Source organism: Oncorhynchus clarkii, chromosome 25 (genome assembly GCF_045791955.1).
Source record: "Oncorhynchus clarkii lewisi isolate Uvic-CL-2024 chromosome 25, UVic_Ocla_1.0, whole genome shotgun sequence".
In the NCBI taxonomy this organism is placed as follows: Eukaryota; Metazoa; Chordata; class Actinopteri; order Salmoniformes; family Salmonidae; genus Oncorhynchus; species Oncorhynchus clarkii.
Genome location: NC_092171.1, coordinates 40,273,670 through 40,288,967, shown reverse-complemented (window position 1 = coordinate 40,288,967; position 15,298 = coordinate 40,273,670).

The window sequence follows — 15,298 nt, the reverse complement described above, 5'->3', positions numbered from 1 at the left end:
CTTGAATCCTGGCTATGCTTTGGGGGGGGGGTGACTTGAATCCTGGCTATGCTTTGGGGGGGGGGGGGGTGACTTGAATCCTGGCTATGCTGTGGGGGGGGGGGGGGGGACTTGAATCCTGGCTATGCTGTGGGGGGGGTGACTTGAATCCTGGCTATGCTGTGGGGGGGGGGTGACTTGAATCCTGACTATGCTGTGGGGGGTGACTTAAATCCTGGCTATGCTGTGGGGGGTGACTTGAATCCTGGCTATGCTGTGGGGGGGGGACTTGAATCCTGGCTATGCTGTGGGGGGGGACTTGAATCCTGGCTATGCTGTGGGGGGGTGACTTGAATCCTGGCTATGCTGTGGGGGGGGGGACTTGAATCCTGGCTATGCTGTGGGGGGGGCTTGAATCCTGGCTATGCTGTGGGTGGTGACTTGAATCCTGGCTATGCTGTGGAGGGGGGACTTGAATCCTGGCTATGCTGTGGGGGCGGGGGGGTGACTTGAATCCTGGCTATGCTGTGGGGGGGGGGGGTGACTTGAATCCTTGCTATGCTGTGGAGGGTGACATGAATCCTGGCTATGCTGTGGGGGGGACTTGAATCCTGGCTATGCTGTGGGGATGGGACTTGAATCCTGGCTATGCTGTGGAGGGGGGACTTGAATCCTGGCTATGCTGTGGGTTGTGACTTGAATCCTGGCTATGCTGTGGGGGGGGGGGGACTTGAATCCTGGCTATGTTGTGGGGAGGGGGGGGACTTGAATCCTAGCTATGCTGTGGGGGGGAGGGGCTTGAATCCTGGCTATGCTGTGGGGGGGACTTGAATCCTGGCTATGCTGACTTGAATCCTGGCTATGCTGACTTGAATCCTGGCTATGCTGACTTGAATCCTGGCTATGCTGTGGAGAGGGAGGGGACCTGACTCCTGCAAGAAAGCCCTTCAAACATGACACAGTTGAAGCAGTACTGTAAACGAAAGTGGGAAAACATCCCTCCCAGTCGATGTAAGAGACTGATAGAGACTTACAAGAAACGACAACATGAAGTTATTTCAGCCAAACGGGGAAACACCAGCTAACGAAGGGTGTACTATTTTCTGTCTTAAGCTTCATGCTAAAAAAAATGTTCTTTGTAAATATTGTGTCTGATGTACGAGTTGAAAGCAGAAACTGCTCAACTTAAAGCCCACGGCTTTAAAGAAACACAATACATACTGGGAAGTGTTGACCTATTTACCTTCTTAAAAAGCATGAGGGCTAATAACATTGTATGTGTGTATGTATAAACAGTAATGTTTATGTACATTTGTCAGGGTAGGCCTATTGTACAGTATTTGACCAGTTGGTTTTACATTTCTATTCAAATTTACCTTTTAAACTATAAAACGATCAACTTAAACGTTGATTCGACAGACACACACTGCTGCATTGTGTGAGCTCTGATGACCCAGTTCTTACCTGACTTGAAGGCTTAGACACGGCGGTAAAGATATGCGTATGTGAGAGTGTACGCGTGTGTATACAGTTTGTGTTGTTCAGTCCTTAAGCTCTCTTCCCCTGATAACTTTATCTCCTCTGGCTTATCATAAGCCTCTATGTCAATGACATGGCGAGGGAGGGAGGGAGGATATGCACTGAGTATACAAAACATTAGGAACACCTGCTCTTTCCATGACAGACTGATCAGGTTAAAGATATGATCTCTTATTGATGTCACCTTGTTAAATCCACTTCAAATCAGTGTAGATGAAGGGGAGGAGACAGGTTAAATAAGGAGTTTTAAGCCTTGAGACATGAATTGTGTACGTGTGCCATTCAGAGGGTGAATGGGCCAGGCACACCGGTTAGTGTCAAGAACGGCAATGCTGCTGAGTTTTTTTAGTGTGTGTTTTTTTTATACATTTTACCCCTTTTTCTCCCCAATTTCATGGTATCCAATGGTATCTTGTCTCATCGCTACAACTCCCGTACGGGCTCGGGAGAGACGAAGGTCATGCGTCCTCCTATACACAACCTAACCAAGCCGCACTGTTTCTTAATTACACAGCGCCATCCAACCCGGAAGCCAGCCGCACCAATATGTCAGAGGAAACACCGTGCACCTGGCAACCTTGGTTAGCGCGCAATGTGCCCGGCCCACCACAGGAGTTGCTGGTGCGCAATGAGACAAGGATTTCCCTACCGACCAAAATCTCCCTAACCTGGACGACGCTAGGCCAATTGTGCATCGCCCCTCGGACCTCCCGGTCGCGGCCGGTTACGACAGAGCCTGGGCGCGAACCCAGAGTCTCTAGTGGCGCAGCTGGCGCTGCAGTACAGCACCCTTAACCACTGCGCCACCAGGTGCTGAGTTTTTCACGCTCAACAGTTTCCTGTGTATATCAACAATGGTCCACCGCCCAAAGGACATCCAGCCAACTTGACACAACTGTGGGAAGCATAAATACCCATAAAACCTAGCGGTCAAACAGAAAAATGGTTCCAATTGTTTTTCCACCATTCATAGGGGATTTTTAGAAACACCTAAACCAAGGGTTGTGCTTTGTGTAGGCTTACCCTGGCATGACGTTTTGATAGACGTGTACATTTCTTTAGGACAAGTTGGCTTTTATCAATATATTCGCCTGTATTTACCCTGCAGAAAATGTAACGCCAATTAGCTGCTAATGCTAATCATAAAGAACTACAAATACCATGATGATTTGATCATAAAGAACTACAAATACCATGATGATTTGGACGAGACTGCCGAACCGTGGCAAAGGTACGAATATGTGGGTTAACTACTGTATCTAATATTAGCTAAATGTAGTAATGAATAAATTGGCTAAATGTATTTTTAAATGGCCAAATCTGTGAACTGTCTTGTGCAATTGTTAAATTGACACCTGTTAGCAAAGGTGTCAGCTGGAGATGATGTGCAGGAGCTTGCAGGGATTTGTAGTGTTTCATGATGTCTACTTTGATGCTAATTAGCATTTTTGAATCTGAGAGTAAATAGAGCCGAATATATTGATCAGAGAGTCGCCTTGTCCTAAAGAGATTTACACGGTTACCAAAACCTCACGCCAGGGTAAGCCTACACAAAACACAGCCCTTGTTCTAAGTGTTTCTTCCCTATGGGAAAGATGAATGGTGTAAAAACGATTGGAACCATTGCCGTGTCTGACCGCTAGAGTTTATGATTGGAGTCTCTTGGAGTCAACATGGGCCAACATCCCTGTATCTGGTGTGACCACCATTTGCCTCATGCAGCGCGGCACATCTCCTTCGGCATAGAGTTGATCAGGCTGTTTTTATTGTGGCCTGTGGAATGTCCCACTCCTCGTCAATGGCTGTGTGAAGTTGCTAGATAGGGGCAGGAACTCGAACACGCTGTCGAACACATCGATCCAGAGCATCCCAAACATGCTCAAAACATGGTGATGGGGACGGATGAATGGAATGACAATGGGCCTCAGGATCTAGTCACGGTATCTCTTTGCATTCAAATTGCCATCGATAAAAGACAATTGTATTCGTTGTCCGTAGCTTATGCCTGCCCCCATACCATAACACCATTGAGGACTCTGTTCACAATGTTGACATCAGCAAGCTGCTCGCCCATCTTGACAAAGGCGAAATGCTCACTAACAGGGAATGTAAACAATTTTGTGCACAAAATATGATTTTTGTACATATGGAACATTTCTGGTATCTTTCATTTCAGCTCATGAAACATGGGACCAAAAATTCCTGTGTTGAGTTTATAATTTTGCTTCCGTGTACTGTATATACACTACCATACAAAAGTTTGGGTTCACTTAGAAATGTCCTTGTTTTCCATGAGTTGCAAGATGAAAAGGAAATATAGTCAAGACGTTGACAAGGTTATAAATATTGATTTTTTAAATTGAAATAGTAATTGTGTCCTTCAAACTTTACTATTGTCAAAGAATCCTCCATTTGCAGCAATTACAGCCTTGCAGACCCTTGGCCTTCTAGTTGTCAACTTGTTGAGGTAATCTGAAGAGATTTCACCCCATGCTTCCTGAAGCACCTCCCACAAGTTGGATTGGCTTGATGGGCACACCTGTGGAATGTCACAATACGGTCAAGCTGCTCCCACAACAGCTCAATAGGGTTGAGATCTGGTGACTGTGCTGGCCACTCCATTATAGACAGAATACCAGCTGACTGCTTCTTCCCTAAATAGTTATTGCATAGTTTGGAGCTGTGCTTTGGGTCATTGTCATGTTGTAGGAGGAAATTGTCTCCAATTAAGTGCCGTCCACAGGATATGACATGGTGTTGAAAAACAGAATGATAGCCTTCCTTCTTTAAGATACCTTTTACCCTGTACACACAAGTCTTCCACTTTCCCACCACCAAAGCACCCCCAGACCATCACATTGCCTCCACCATGCTTGACAGCTGGCGTCAAGCACTCCTCCAGCATCTTTTCATTTTTTCTGCATCTCCCGAATGTTCTTTTGATCCGAACACCTCAAACTTATATTCGTCTGTCCATAACACTTTTTTCAAATCTTCCTCTGTCCAGTGTCTGTGTTCTTTTGCACATCTTAATCTTTTCTTTTCATTGGCCAGTCTGAGAAATAGCCTTTTCTTTGCAACTCTACCTAGAAGGCCAGCATCCCGGAGTCGCCTCTTCAATGTTAACGTTGAGACTGGACAGAGGAACTCTGCCTAGAAGGCCAGCATCCCGGAGTCGCCTCTTCACTGTTGACGTTGAGACTGGACAGAGGAACTCTGCCTAGAAGGCCAGCATCCCGGAGTCGCCTTTTCACTGTTGACGTTGAGACTGGTGTTTTGCAGGTACTATTTAATGAAGCTGCCAGTTGAGGACTTGTGAGGTATCTGTTTCTCAAACTAGACACTCTAATATACTTGTCGTCTTGCTCAGTTGTGCACCGGGTCCTCCCACTCCTCTTTCTATTCTGGTTAGGGCCAGTTTGCGCTGTTCTGTGAAGGGAATAGTACACAGCGTTGTACGAGATCTTTGGTTTCTTGGCAATTTCTTGCATTCGAATAGCCTTCATTTCTCAGAACAAGAATGGACTGACGAGTTTCAGAAGAAGGTTATTTGTTTCTGGCCATTTTGAGCCTGTAACTGAACCCAGAAATGCTGATGCTCCATATACTCAACTAATCTAAAGAAGGCCAGTTTTATTGCTTCTTTAATCAGAACAACAGTTTTCAGCTGTGCTAACATAATTGCAAAAGGTTTTTTTTTAATTATCAATTAGCCTTTTAAAATTATAAACATGGATTTACTAACACAATGTGCCATTGGAACACAGGAGTGATGGTTGCTGATAATGGTCTGTAAATATTCCATTACAAAATCAGTCATTTCCAGCAACAATAGTCATTTACAACATGTGATCAATTTTACAATAAGGCTGTAGCGTAACAATGTGGAATAAGTCAAGGAGTGAATGAGAGCAAGAGGGAATATAAAAATTAACACTACAGTTAGAAGCATTATACATGTACCGTCTAAAAAGGACTGTGTGTGCGTGTGTGTGTGAAGCTGAATTATGTCTTTTATAAAACCCTGCTCAGTCAGATTTGGAGAAGACCCTCTCTTCACTTCCACTACTTCCTGTTATAAGGTCAGAGTTCACCGGCCAGTTTCCTACCAGGGCTGCACTGTTGACCTTCCCACCACACTGTAGCACAAACACACACACACACACACACATACACATAATAGTACTAACACACACAGAAACATTAAAAAAAAATCTATTTAACATCCATTTCTGAGCCAACCAAGCAGGAAAACTAAATCACTGACACTGCATCCCCCAATCACTAGTAACCCATCATACTGAACATTGAGTGCTGGAGAGTATCAGGGAACATTCTAAATGTGACCGACCGGCTCGATCTTATGTAGCAAAATTTGAAATTGTGTTTTTTTTACATTGAATAAAAGTAGAGACTCAGAGCTAGAACATGGAATGTCATACACTACAGTTGAGGAACAATGGGGAAAGTAATTCTGCTTTGAAAGTTGATAAACTTGTAATTCTACTTTTGAGAAAATGACCCTTGAATGTTTCTGGTACACCTACTGGAGGGCTCTTCTTTGTCTACACCCATTCAGCATCGTTCACACCCTCTTAAGCCTAAGCCCCACCCATCTCTTTAAGGAGTCACATGTGAGGCCATGTGCTAAACAGAGTGAGTACGGTAGTGTAGTAAACAGAGTGAGTATGGTAGTGTATTATTAGACAGAGTGAGTATGGTAGTGTATTATTAGACAGAGTGAGTACGGTAGTGTATTATTAAACAGAGTGAGTACGGTAGTGTATTATTAAACAGAGTGAGTACGGTAGTGTATTATTAAACAGAGTGAGTACGGTAGTGTATTATTAGACAGAGTGAGTACGGTAGTGTATTATTAGACAGAGTGAGTACGATAGTGTATTAAACAGAGTGAGTACGGTAGTGTATTATTAAACAGAGTGAGTACGGTAGTGTATTATTAAACAGAGTGAGTACGGTAGTGTATTAAACAGCCAAATATTTAATGACTAAAGGCTGGTTTATACTACGTCTATAGACATGTCTGTAGAATGTTGTCGCTGTGACATCATAGACATGTCTGTAGAATGTTGTCGCTGTGACATCATAGACATGTCTGTAGAATGTTGTCACTGTGACATCATAGACATGTCTGAGGAATGTTGTCGCTGTGACATCTTAGACATGTCTGAGGAATGTTGTCGCTGTGACATCTTAGACATGTCTGAGGAATGTTGTCGCTGTGACATCATAGACATCAAATCAAATCAAATCAAATTTATTTATATAGCCCTTCGTACATCAGCTGATATCTCAAAGTGCTGTACAGAAACCCAGCCTAAAACCCCAAACAGCAAGCAATGCAGGTGTAGAAGCACATGTCTGTAGACAGTTGTCGCTGTGACATCATAGACATGTCTGTAGACAGTTGTCGCTGTGACATCATAGACATGTCTGTAGACAGTTGTCGCTGTGACATCATAGACATGTCTGTAGACAGTTGTCGCTGTGACATCATAGACATTCTATTGTCGTTCGACAGACCTGTGGGAGTTAAAAAAAGTATAAAACACAAAAACGACTGGTGGTCCGAAATAGCATAACTGGTGTATTTTAAAAGCAATAAACCATTTAAACATGAATTTATTATACAGTGGCTAGTGAAAGTATTCACCCCCCCTTGGCATTTTTCCTATTTTGTTGCCTTACATCCTGGAATTATTATTTTTTTGATCATTTGATTTACACAACATGCCTACAACTTTGAAGATGCAAATATATGTTTTATTGTGAAACAAACAAGAAATAAGAACAAAAACATTAGTTGAGCATGCATAACTATTCACCCCCTCAAAGTCAATACTTTGTAGAGGCATCTTTTGCAGCAATTACAGCTGCAAGTCTCTTGGGGGTATGTCTCTATAATCTTGGCACATCTAGCCACTGGTATTTCTGCCCATTCTTTAAGGCAAAACTGCTCCAGCTCTTTCAAGTTGGATGGTTTCCGCTGGTGTACAGCAATCTTTAAGTCATTCCACAGATTCTCAATTGGATTGAGGTCTGGACTTTGACTAGACATTCCAAGACATTTAAATGTTTCCCCTTAAACCACTCGAGTGTTGCTTTAGCAGTATGCTTAGGGTCATTGTTCTGCTGGAAGGTGAACCTCTGTCCCAGTCTCAAATCTCTGGAAGACTGAAACAGGTTTCCCTCAAGAATTTCCCTGTATTTAGCACCATCCATCATTCCTTCAATTCTGACCAGTTTCCCAGTTCCTGCCGATGAAAAACATCCCCACAGTATGATGCTGCCACCACCATGCCTCACTGTGGGGAGGGTGTTCTCGGTGTGATGAGAGGTGTTGGGTTTGCATCAGACATAGCGTTATCCTTGATGGCCAAAAAGCTCAACTTTAATCCCATCTGACCAGAGTACCTTCTTCCATATGTTTGGGGAGTCTCCCACATGCCTTTTGGCTAACACCAAACGTGTTTGCTTATTTTTTTCTTTAAGCAATGGCTTTTTTTCTGGCCACTCTTCCGTAAAGCCCAGCTCTGTGGATTGTACGACTTAAAGTGGTCCTATGGACAGATACTCCAATCTCCGCCGTGGAGCTTTGCAGCTCCTTCAGGATTATCTTTGGTCTCTTTGTTGCCTCTCTGATTAATGCCCTCCTTGCCTGGTCCATGAGTTTTGGTGGGCGGCTCTCTCTTGGTAGGTTTGTTGTGGTGCCATATTCTTTCCATTTTTGAATAATGGATTTAATAGTGCTCCGTGGGATGTTCAAAGTTTCAGATATTTTTTTATAACCAAACCCTGATCTGTATTTCTCCACAACTTTGTCCCTGACCTGTTTGGAGAGCTCCTTGGTCTTCATGGTGCAACTTGCTTGGTGTTGCCCCTTGCTTAGTGGTGTTGCAGACCATGGGGCCTTTCAGAACAGGAGTATATATACTGAGATCATGTGACAGATCATGCAGCGCGGCACATCTCCTTCGGCATAGAGTTGATCAGGCTGTTTTTATTGTGGCCTGTGGAATGTCCCACTCCTCGTCAATGGCTGTGTGAAGTTGCTAGATAGGGGCAGGAACTCGAACACGCTGTCGAACACATCGATCCAGAGCATCCCAAACATGCTCAAAACATGGTGATGGGGACGGATGAATGGAATGACAATGGGCCTCAGGATCTAGTCACGGTATCTCTTTGCATTCAAATTGCCATCGATAAAAGACAATTGTATTCGTTGTCCGTAGCTTATGCCTGCCCCCATACCATAACACCATTGAGGACTCTGTTCACAATGTTGACATCAGCAAGCTGCTCGCCCATCTTGACAAAGGCGAAATGCTCACTAACAGGGAATGTAAACAATTTTGTGCACAAAATATGATTTTTGTACATATGGAACATTTCTGGTATCTTTCATTTCAGCTCATGAAACATGGGACCAAAAATTCCTGTGTTGAGTTTATAATTTTGCTTCCGTGTACTGTATATACACTACCATACAAAAGTTTGGGTTCACTTAGAAATGTCCTTGTTTTCCATGAGTTGCAAGATGAAAAGGAAATATAGTCAAGACGTTGACAAGGTTATAAATATTGATTTTTTAAATTGAAATAGTAATTGTGTCCTTCAAACTTTACTATTGTCAAAGAATCCTCCATTTGCAGCAATTACAGCCTTGCAGACCTTTGGCCTTCTAGTTGTCAACTTGTTGAGGTAATCTGAAGAGATTTCACCCCATGCTTCCTGAAGCACCTCCCACAAGTTGGATTGGCTTGATGGGCACACCTGTGGAATGTCACAATACGGTCAAGCTGCTCCCACAACAGCTCAATAGGGTTGAGATCTGGTGACTGTGCTGGCCACTCCATTATAGACAGAATACCAGCTGACTGCTTCTTCCCTAAATAGTTATTGCATAGTTTGGAGCTGTGCTTTGGGTCATTGTCATGTTGTAGGAGGAAATTGTCTCCAATTAAGTGCCGTCCACAGGATATGACATGGTGTTGAAAAACAGAATGATAGCCTTCCTTCTTTAAGATACCTTTTACCCTGTACACACAAGTCTTCCACTTTCCCACCACCAAAGCACCCCCAGACCATCACATTGCCTCCACCATGCTTGACAGCTGGCGTCAAGCACTCCTCCAGCATCTTTTCATTTTTTCTGCATCTCCCGAATGTTCTTTTGATCCGAACACCTCAAACTTATATTCGTCTGTCCATAACACTTTTTTCAAATCTTCCTCTGTCCAGTGTCTGTGTTCTTTTGCCCATCTTAATCTTTTCTTTTCATTGGCCAGTCTGAGAAATAGCCTTTTCTTTGCAACTCTACCTAGAAGGCCAGCATCCCGGAGTCGCCTCTTCAATGTTAACGTTGAGACTGGACAGAGGAACTCTGCCTAGAAGGCCAGCATCCCGGAGTCGCCTCTTCACTGTTGACGTTGAGACTGGACAGAGGAACTCTGCCTAGAAGGCCAGCATCCCGGAGTCGCCTTTTCACTGTTGACGTTGAGACTGGTGTTTTGCAGGTACTATTTAATGAAGCTGCCAGTTGAGGACTTGTGAGGTATCTGTTTCTCAAACTAGACACTCTAATATACTTGTCGTCTTGCTCAGTTGTGCACCGGGTCCTCCCACTCCTCTTTCTATTCTGGTTAGGGCCAGTTTGCGCTGTTCTGTGAAGGGAATAGTACACAGCGTTGTACGAGATCTTTGGTTTCTTGGCAATTTCTTGCATTCGAATAGCCTTCATTTCTCAGAACAAGAATGGACTGACGAGTTTCAGAAGAAGGTTATTTGTTTCTGGCCATTTTGAGCCTGTAACTGAACCCAGAAATGCTGATGCTCCATATACTCAACTAATCTAAAGAAGGCCAGTTTTATTGCTTCTTTAATCAGAACAACAGTTTTCAGCTGTGCTAACATAATTGCAAAAGTTTTTTTTTTAATTATCAATTAGCCTTTTAAAATTATAAACATGGATTTACTAACACAATGTGCCATTGGAACACAGGAGTGATGGTTGCTGATAATGGTCTGTAAATATTCCATTACAAAATCAGTCATTTCCAGCAACAATAGTCATTTACAACATGTGATCAATTTTACAATAAGGCTGTAGCGTAACAATGTGGAATAAGTCAAGGAGTGAATGAGAGCAAGAGGGAATATAAAAATTAACACTACAGTTAGACATACATTATACATGTACCGTCTAAAAAGGACTGTGTGTGCGTGTGTGTGTGAAGCTGAATTATGTCTTTTATAAAACCCTGCTCAGTCAGATTTGGAGAAGACCCTCTCTTCACTTCCACTACTTCCTGTTATAAGGTCAGAGTTCACCGGCCAGTTTCCTACCAGGGCTGCACTGTTGACCTTCCCACCACACTGTAGCACAAACACACACACACACACACACATACACATAATAGTACTAACACACACAGAAACATTAAAAAAAAATCTATTTAACATCCATTTCTGAGCCAACCAAGCAGGAAAACTAAATCACTGACACTGCATCCCCCAATCACTAGTAACCCATCATACTGAACATTCCTTCCTGGAACAGCGACAGACGTTTCCTTGAGGTTGCCATAAGGATAGAACCTCTCATTCCTCATTCTATGACAGGAATGTTCCGGATGTGTTCCTGGCAAGTCAACACAGCGGCACCATGTTGAAGCAAAGTAACAACTGCAGAATAGAGGATGTATAAATCAAAATGTAGATGTACAGGCTGAGAACATTACATATTATGAATTTATATTATAACTTTATATGACTTTATGGCAACAAGAGCAGTACGTTATGGGTGACAAGCCCTCGCAACACAGAGTTTTTGGCTTAAATAACCATAACATCTGAAATGGAAAGGGATTTGGAAAACTGCGACTGGCGATTGTATTGCATGCAAATCATCTCCCTGCTGTTTACGGCTAAAGACTTTTAGACTGGGATTCATTTCCCAAAGTGCTTTTTTGGCGATGTAACTATTAATGTTCAACAAGGCGTTGTAATCCAATCAGAGTGCTGGAGAGTATCAGGGAACATTCTAAATGTGACCGACCGGCTCGATCTTATGTAGCAAAATTTGAAATTGTGTTTTTTTTACATTGAATAAAAGTAGAGACTCAGAGCTAGAACATGGAATGTCATACACTACAGTTGAGGAACAATGGGGAAAGTAATTCTGCTTTGAAAGTTGATAAACTTGTAATTCTACTTTTGAGAAAATGACCCTTGAATATTTCTGGTACACCGACTGGAGGGCTCTTCTTTGTCTACACCCATTCAGCATCGTTCACACCCTCTTAAGCCTAAGCCCCACCCATCTCTTTAAGGAGTCACATGTGAGGCCATGTGCTAAACAGAGTGAGTATGGTAGTGTATTATTAGACAGAGTGAGTATGGTAGTGTATTATTAGACAGAGTGAGTACGGTAGTGTATTATTAAACAGAGTGAGTACGGTAGTGTATTATTAAACAGAGTGAGTACGGTAGTGTATTATTAAACAGAGTGAGTACGGTAGTGTATTATTAGACAGAGTGAGTACGGTAGTGTATTATTAGACAGAGTGAGTACGATAGTGTATTAAACAGAGTGAGTACGGTAGTGTATTATTAAACAGAGTGAGTACGGTAGTGTATTATTAAACAGAGTGAGTACGGTAGTGTATTAAACAGCCAAATATTTAATGACTAAAGGCTGGTTTATACTACGTCTATAGACATGTCTGTAGAATGTTGTCGCTGTGACATCATAGACATGTCTGTAGAATGTTGTCGCTGTGACATCATAGACATGTCTGTAGAATGTTGTCACTGTGACATCATAGACATGTCTGAGGAATGTTGTCGCTGTGACATCTTAGACATGTCTGAGGAATGTTGTCGCTGTGACATCTTAGACATGTCTGAGGAATGTTGTCGCTGTGACATCATAGACATCAAATCAAATCAAATTTATTTATATAGCCCTTCGTACATCAGCTGATATCTCAAAGTGCTGTACAGAAACCCAGCCTAAAACCCCAAACAGCAAGCAATGCAGGTGTAGAAGCACATGTCTGTAGACAGTTGTCGCTGTGACATCATAGACATGTCTGTAGACAGTTGTCGCTGTGACATCATAGACATGTCTGTAGACAGTTGTCGCTGTGACATCATAGACATGTCTGTAGACAGTTGTCGCTGTGACATCATAGACATTCTATTGTCGTTCGACAGACCTGTGGGAGTTAAAAAAGTATAAAACACAAAAACGACTGGTGGTCCGAAATAGCATAACTGGTGTATTTTAAAAGCAATAAACCATTTAAACATGAATTTATTATACAGTGGCTAGTGAAAGTATTCACCCCCCCTTGGCATTTTTCCTATTTTGTTGCCTTACATCCTGGAATTATTATTTTTTTGATCATTTGATTTACACAACATGCCTACAACTTTGAAGATGCAAATATATGTTTTATTGTGAAACAAACAAGAAATAAGAACAAAAACATTAGTTGAGCATGCATAACTATTCACCCCCTCAAAGTCAATACTTTGTAGAGGCATCTTTTGCAGCAATTACAGCTGCAAGTCTCTTGGGGGTATGTCTCTATAATCTTGGCACATCTAGCCACTGGTATTTCTGCCCATTCTTTAAGGCAAAACTGCTCCAGCTCCTTCAAGTTGGATGGGTTCCACTGGTGTACAGCAATCTTTAAGTCATTCCACAGATTCTCAATTGGATTGAGGTCTGGACTTTGACTAGACATTCCAAGACATTTAAATGTTTCCCCTTAAACCACTCGAGTGTTGCTTTAGCAGTATGCTTAGGGTCATTGTTCTGCTGGAAGGTGAACCTCTGTCCCAGTCTCAAATCTCTGGAAGACTGAAACAGGTTTCCCTCAAGAATTTCCCTGTATTTAGCACCATCCATCATTCCTTCAATTCTGACCAGTTTCCCAGTTCCTGCCGATGAAAAACATCCCCACAGTATGATGCTGCCACCACCATGCCTCACTGTGGGGAGGGTGTTCTCGGTGTGATGAGAGGTGTTGGGTTTGCATCAGACATAGCGTTATTCTTGATGGCCAAAAAGCTCAACTTTAATCCCATCTGACCAGAGTACCTACTTCCATATGTTTACAGAGTCTCCCACATGCCTTTTGGTGAACACCAAACGTGTTTGCTTATTTTTTTCTTTAAGCAATGGATTTTTTTCTGGCCACTCTTCCGTAAAGCCCAGCTCTGTGGATTGTACGACTTAAAGTGGTCCTATGGACAGATACTCCAATCTCCGCCGTGGAGCTTTGCAGCTCCTTCAGGATTATCTTTGGTCTCTTTGTTGCCTCTCTGATTAATGCCCTCCTTGCCTGGTCCATGAGTTTTGGTGGGCGGCTCTCTCTTGGTAGGTTTGTTGTGGTGCCATATTCTTTCCATTTTTGAATAATGGATTTAATAGTGCTCCGTGGGATGTTCAAAGTTTCAGATATTTTTTTATAACCAAACCCTGATCTGTATTTCTCCACAACTTTGTCCCTGACCTGTTTGGAGAGCTCCTTGGTCTTCATGGTGCAACTTGCTTGGTGTTGCCCCTTGCTTAGTGGTGTTGCAGACCATGGGGCCTTTCAGAACAGGAGTATATATACTGAGATCATGTGACAGATCATGTAACATTTATATTGCACACAGGTGTACTTTATTTAACTAATTATGTGACTTCTGGAGGTAATTGGTTGCACCAGATCTTATTTAGGGGCTTCATAGTGTTGTGGTTCGTTCCTTGTTCCTTGTCAATCATTTGCTTATTGGTGAAATTAGCATTCAGTCAATATCTTTAAGTTAATCTATTAATTTATTAATGCAATCGCAGACAGAAGTTGACAAAGGGAACATAGTATGTTTCATAGTAAGTTCTGCAAAATAGTAAAGGGTCCAAGTTTTATTATGCTTGCAGTCAACCCCTAGTGATGTCACTGCCTACATCATTACCTTCTACTCATGAGACCAAGCCCATACACAGCTATACAAACAATAGTTTCAGTGTTTTCTAAAGGCTCAGCAGTAAATGTCCGCTCCCCAAGTTGATTTATAGTGGTATGTCTGACTAGTCTCTTATCTCTTTCACTCCCCTGCAGGGTTCTGTGTCTATGAATCTCTTTTAGCCTTTAGGAGCTTTCTCACAGACACCCTGTTTTGACTGCAATAACTCACACATCTTTCAGACAGTTTCTTTATACGAGGTAGATACTATAAAAGAAAAGTGGAACAATTTGAATCCTTATAATAAATATATATTGTTAATCTGTAGTCTAGGGCCTTCTAAATGTAGTGAGGGAGGGGTCTTATAACCCCTCCCCTTCTATTACTACAACATACGCATAATCAATTATTATAATACATCAAACATTTGGTGCAGCCCCTATCATGACCCCAAGGCAAACTCCATCAATAGCAAACGGGGTGAATACATACACACCACTTATCCAGTTTTTATTTTTTGCAATTTTTTGAATTTCACTTCATCAATTTTGACTATTTTGTCTATGTCCATTACATGAAATTCAAATAAAAATCAAATTTAAATTACAGGTTGTAATGCAACAAAATAGGAAAATCGCCAAGGGGGATGAATTCTTTTGCAAGGCACTGTGTGTCAATCTAGTAAACTAGGTAACTAAAAGCAACTTTCTAAACAATGTTTTGGTTCGTTTCTAGCTTGTTAACTTAACGTTAGCTAGCTAGCTATCTGGCTAGTCAGTTGATATAATCACCA